Raw genomic sequence first — 6,245 nt, forward strand, 5'->3', positions numbered from 1 at the left:
CACCTGTGTTAGGGCTTGTGTCTGCAGAGACTTGAGGAGTACTGGAGCTGTGACTAGTAATGAGTTCGCCATGCACCAGCACAAAAGGAAAGAGTCACAGAGCAGCACTAAGGACAGGAGCTATTTTTGCACAAACACACCCCTCCTCCCTAAGTGAACATCTGTGTCTTCTTGGTTACTGAAGCCTCATTCTTTCAAGCTTGTCCTCTGACAACTAAAGGAGAGACTGCAATGTGACGGCTCGGCCCGAGCCCAGATGTTTTGCTGTGCAAATGCGTGTGAAAGCAGTCAGCAGTGTGACCAGCAGTGTTCAGGGCCGGGATGCCCTGCTCAGTAAACAGACACCTTGCATAACCTTGCATCAGACTGGCATGTTTGCCAGTGGTTTATTTTTCATTTCTCTTTCACCTGAAGATGGGTCTTTAAAATAACCAAATATTCCATCTTTTTAATGGCTAAAAAGAGAAAAAAGTAGAAAGTTTCTGCTGGGAGTATAAAATGTCTCTTTGTTTGTGTCTGTCTAATGTGCGCTGTCTGTGTGTCTGTCAGATTCCCTTCCACAAGTATGCAAACACACACACACACACACACGCACACACACACACACACACACACACACACACACACTAAGCAGCAGTTTTTCTTGGCAGGCTGCAGCTGCAGCTGGAGATCTCTGTGGCTTGAGTCAGGATCCAGTGACTCTATGTGGATTGTCTACATGTAGCCCTGGATCTCTTGATGTGGGCATATAATTGTGTCTCTCTGCTTGTGTGCGTGTGTAGTCCTGTGTTCATCTGCCTGTGTGTGTGTGTGTAGTCCTGAGTCTGTCTGAGTGTGTGTTTATAGTGCTGTGTCTCACTGCCTGTGTGTGTGTGTGTAGTCCTGAGTCCCTCTGAGTGTGTGTTTATAGTGCTGTGTCTCACTGCCTGTGTGTGTGTGTGTGTAGTCCTGAGTCCCTCTGAGTGTGTGTTTATAGTGCTGTGTCTCACTGCCTGTGTGTGTGTGTGTGTAGTCCTGTCTCTATCTGTATTTGTGTAGCCCTGTGTCTCTCAGTCTCTTGGTTTCTATATCACTCTCACTGGCTGCCTGTGTGTGTGTATGTGCGTGTGTCTGTCTGTCTGTCTGTTATCCTACTTTCCTGTTATGCTGTGAATAAGGAGGCTCAGGGCTGTCCTCTCCTTAGTCTCAGAGATGTCATTAAGTGTAATTAAAAAGGTAATGTTAATAAAATAGTGTAAACAACAAGAAAAAGAAGGAAAAATAATAACTACACACATTTGTAAGTGCTTCAAATAACAATTCATAGTACTAACTCCACTAATAATAATTTATTTTGTCAAATAAAAGCCTTATTAAAATGCAAATGATTTTATTGGCATCAAAATCCCAGTCTGAATATCTTCAGGTATTTAATAAAACACATCAATCATAGATATTCCAGTGTAATTTGGGATGTGTGCAGAAGGGATATGTATTTCCCCTTAGAGAAATCTGCTGAATTAAGAATGGAATACATTACTGGTAATCTTAGCGACAAAACCACATGCCCTCACTCAATTAACCTTAAAGAAATACAGTAGGAGAAGACAATGAAGTCTCACTTAGTGTTAATGATATTTTGATGAGACAACTCAACCTACTTAACCTCTGACCTAACAGGAATTATAGAAGAGCCAAGAGGTCAGATTTATTGATCACTATTTTTGAATTCTGTCTCATTAGGGACTGTCAGATTATCTGATGTACAGATGGCTTAGCTGCCCCAAACCCATTTCCTGTGCATCAGTATTCTAAAGCTTTCCTCCAGCTCAAATCTGCAACCTAGCCCTAGAATGTGGCGGCCCCCAAGAGAATATTTTACATTTGACACGTCTAAAGTAATTTCAATTTCATTTCATGAACACTCAGAAAGGGCTTATGACAGGTCAGAGTTCACAAGCGTTGCGAAGAGACGAGAAAATAGCATAAAGGAAGGGGGGGGGGGGTCGTGGATTCAACTGTGAGTGAAGAGTCCCGCTTTGATTCGCCTGGGACGAGATCCAGGATGAAAGATGGCTTCAAGCTCCTGAGCTCTGACACCCGAGCCTTCACGCCTGCGTGCGCCGCCATAATCAATTCTGGGCCAAGGAGCAATTTTCATCAACGGGAGGGATTGAAATGAGAGCAGGTGCACTCCTTTAAACGCACGGACCGGAAGCACAGTGCGGTCAATCGGGCGCGGTCGTTCATCTTCCTTTGGCTTGTAGTCGCCACGGCGGTGTGATGGAGTGTACGGCACCCTTTAGGAATCAATCTCTATTCCTGCCACTGTCACTCTGTTTCTCCCCCAAGAGAAGACTCACAGCGGGAAATGGATTGACTTCTGGCAAACACAACATTACCGCCAAGTCAGAGGCTAAGATTCGTCATTTGTGCCTCTCTATCAGGGAATATATTATTCTGCTTAAATGAAAAACAAAGCTACAGCAACAAATGTCCACTTGTGGTGCATGGCATACGTGGCGAGCGCAGACCAGGGAGGCACCAGAAGACCGGCTCACCCTCCATTGCGCTGCCTCCCCTCTTAAATTGCTTTGTGTCTGCAGATAATCTTTACTTGTTTATTTATTTTTACCTTTTTTGTTGTTGTTTTTATTGTTATTTGAATAGAGAACATGCAGCTATTTCATGCCTCTGATCCAGAAACATCGTGTGCTAGAGCAGCCAGTAAAAGTGAAATAACAAGAACCATTCCTGGTCAGTCAGGGTACGCGTCTAACCCATTTCCATTCCTAAGAGCTCATTTCCTTATGCCTTCAGCTTTCTCTGTTTTTCCGCACAAAGCCTCATTGAGCTCGGCTAGGCCGTGATAAATTTCCCTCCGCCCAAGAGAAAATATTTGTTTAGTACTGGTGTCAGGGTGGAAACAGGGGAGTCTAGTATGGGAGGAATAAGATGCACTGGGCTTTCTGCCTCTTCCCCACACATTAGTGAACTACATCATGGCTGAGACTATTCAGGAGCGGTTTCCACATTACAGAGGAATTGTTAAATTGTGGGCTCCAGGTCCTTGGCTACGGTTTGAACCCCATAACTCCAGAACGGGGGCTTCCCTCATCCCCTGGGGAGCTCTCATGTGGCGTCAGGTTTCCTCTGCATTATTAGAGTCAACAGACTAAGGCAAACATGGCAGAGGGTTAGGTCACCAGATGAGCTCGGGGACTCAGTGTTCGTGTCGGTTCCTTTCTGAAGGTGGGAGAGGCTTATTGTAATGAGAGATGGGCTGTGGGCAGGGACCTAAAAAGCTCGGCTTTCCGTGGGGCAGATTGCTTTTGCTAGAGGGCGTTGTAGACCCTGGCTCATGGTCAGTGGAGGGGTGAGGCCAGGCAGTGAATTGGCCTGTCCGCCCTCTTAAGCCCAGTAACTGCTCGCCTGCGATGAGCATGTTTGAGAGTATTAAAAGTGCATGGGAGAAAACTTCTCATGAGTGGAGAGCTCCTAGGTGAGTCTTTTCTGCCTCGGTGAACCGCTTGCCTGGATCGAACTCTCCTCCACCGCCTCCTTGGAGACACCTTTGCGTGCTCCTGCTCCGTCATGCCCCAGATCGTGTCTCCTTGCAGGCGCCCCACTCCGACGCAGCAGAAGTCCTGCCGTTATAAATAGAACCAGCACTCGTGTGCTCGGCAAGGGCGCAGACCAGTGCCGCCCCTGCGGCTGACTGCACAGTCAATCACCAGCAGCACAGAGAAGGCCTCTCTTTAGTATGTGCATATCTCTCATATTCCAGGGAGCTGGTTATAGGCTGGGCCCGACCCCGTGTAATGGCACATGGGACAAGCGACACGCCGAGCATCCCATTTTCATAATGCGCCTCCTCACACCAATGGGACAATGACAGTTGACCTTATCAGCACTCCGCAGAGGAAATTTACAGCACAGTCCTTTTGAAGCGTGAATTTAAATGCATCCCCCCTTCCCCTCCCCCAAAGGGGAGGAGATTGGGCTCTCGGCTCCTGAGTCAGCCGTTTAGGCATGCGTGGAACACGCCTGGCGAGGTGGGTGGAGGATGCACCTGAGTGGATGGCAGACATGCAGCAAATAGGATGCTGTTTTTATGAAACATGACAGAACAGTCATGAGAAAATATCAAACATGCATACATCTCTTACTAGAACACATATCTGCACACACAGCAACATGTTCATATTGACTGCTGGGTGCAGATGAAATTTGTGCAACAAGTTAAGCACATGTGGCTTACGCAGTGGAGTCATTCATGTAACAGTACGAATGTTGGTTGAAGAGTCAAAATGATGGTCTTTTTAGTGGAATCCTTCATTATGTAATATAGCCTGGGGCTACATTTAGCTTTTACTCGGAAAACTGGTTGGACGTGACACAAGCTGTGAACATCCAACAAGTCTGAAATGAGAGCTCTCCTTTAATGACTCTGACGGCTCTTATGCAAGACCACGCTCTACGAGAACTAGAAAATATTGGGCCATGGAACTAGGGAGTTATTGATTCTGACCAAATTAGCTTCCAATAATTCTATTTCAAGATAGTGGATGAAATGTGTACATTGTCTCTTTTTCAAGTTCAAGTTTGGTTTATTTGTCACATACATAGTCATACACATTGTTGACAATGTGTCTGTGAATTTAGTTCTTACACAGTGAATGAGACACTCATTGCCCAATCTTACTCTTGGGTGAAAAAGCTAACATTTTTAGACATTTTTAGCTAGCCCTCAGAGATTGGCTAGCGGCCTGCAGCGTTATACTGTGCTACATGAATGTTGTGACCTCGGGGTATACTGGTGTACTTCAGATAGAAGCATTCAGTTCATCAGAGGAGGGATGTAACCATGTGAGAAAAGCCTTGGATTGACAGCTTGCGTGAAAAGCCATTATCTGTCCCAGTTGCAGGGGGGCGAGATCTCCCCGATTTTGCTTTTGGTTCCTGGTGCCCCTGCAGAGGCAGGTAAAAGGCAAACGTCCTTGTAAATTCACAAGAGAAGAGAACCCCCCCTATTTTCAAGTTCCTTTGAGACCTTGTGATGGGTAAAACCCAGAAGGCAATAATCACTTCCAAATTCCCCAAGTGGTTTACCTCATCAGATAATAAGAAGCCCTTCATGCGTTTAATACAAAAGTGTTAATGCAGGGAAAACACGGATGTCTCGCAGTGAGAGGCTACACAACAGGGGCCATGTGCCATCCACCATCAGCGGAGAGCCTCATTCTTTATTATAATACTTTACCATGCCTTGCATTTCTCATCACTAGAGCATGCCAGGCCTGAAATCTAAGATAACACTGTATCTTATTGACTTACAGATACACAGACATCTTCGCTTTCCATTTCCCTCTGAGCTGCACACAGAAATGTCCCATTCCTTATTTCACCACTCTCAGCCCAGCGAGACACATTTGTGAAAATCATGAACAGCATCGCCTGGCTGTTAGATGGGCGAGTGATAACGGAAAGAGCCATGTCTGAGGCATCGGCTCCTCCGACAACAGTGCTGAAATTTTATAATCTTATCAGATGTGCTAAGAGACAATGGGGACTTGGGATATCTGTCTGTCTGTTGTTGCATTATATGTTTATTGCATTCATTGTGCTGAGAACATTTTTTTTCCCCCCATCTCATAAAAGTCCAGTCACTCTCTCAGTCCTGGGTGAAGATCAAATAATACGATGAGGGCTGTAAGGTGATGGAGTTGTCCATATATAAGGAAAGAGCCAGACAGACACAGTATACATCATCAACGCAACTCTCACGAATCCCTTTATCTGTTTAGCTTGGATTATGGGTTTTGAGGATAAGGTGTGCATACTGCAGTTTACTGTTTTGGCTAGTAATGCATACTGAATCCTCAAACCTCTGATAATAAAACCTTGTCTTGATTTACCCAAAGAGGAAAATATAAGGTCTGCAAAGATCAGCAAAACAAAGGATAACGTAGGATAGTTATGATCATATCAAAAACATAATCTCAGATATGTCCACACTGAGGAAGGAGAGCATTTGATCTCCTCTGGGATCTTTGTGGGATCTAAACTGAGCCTTTTTTGGGCGCATATGAAAAATGTTATTTGGGAGTAAATTTGGGATGTGGACATTTTATGACCTTTTTGTTTGTCCTCTACCTGAATAATAAGGATATCAGATACCATTGATGTTACATGCGGATATTAGACATCACTGGATGTGCATGGCGATAGCAGACACCACTGGATGTGGACAATTTGTTTATTAT

The sequence above is a fragment of the Electrophorus electricus genome, chromosome 1 (genome assembly GCF_041902795.1).
Source record: "Electrophorus electricus isolate QZ-2024a chromosome 1, ASM4190279v1, whole genome shotgun sequence".
Taxonomy (NCBI): domain Eukaryota; kingdom Metazoa; phylum Chordata; class Actinopteri; order Gymnotiformes; family Gymnotidae; genus Electrophorus; species Electrophorus electricus.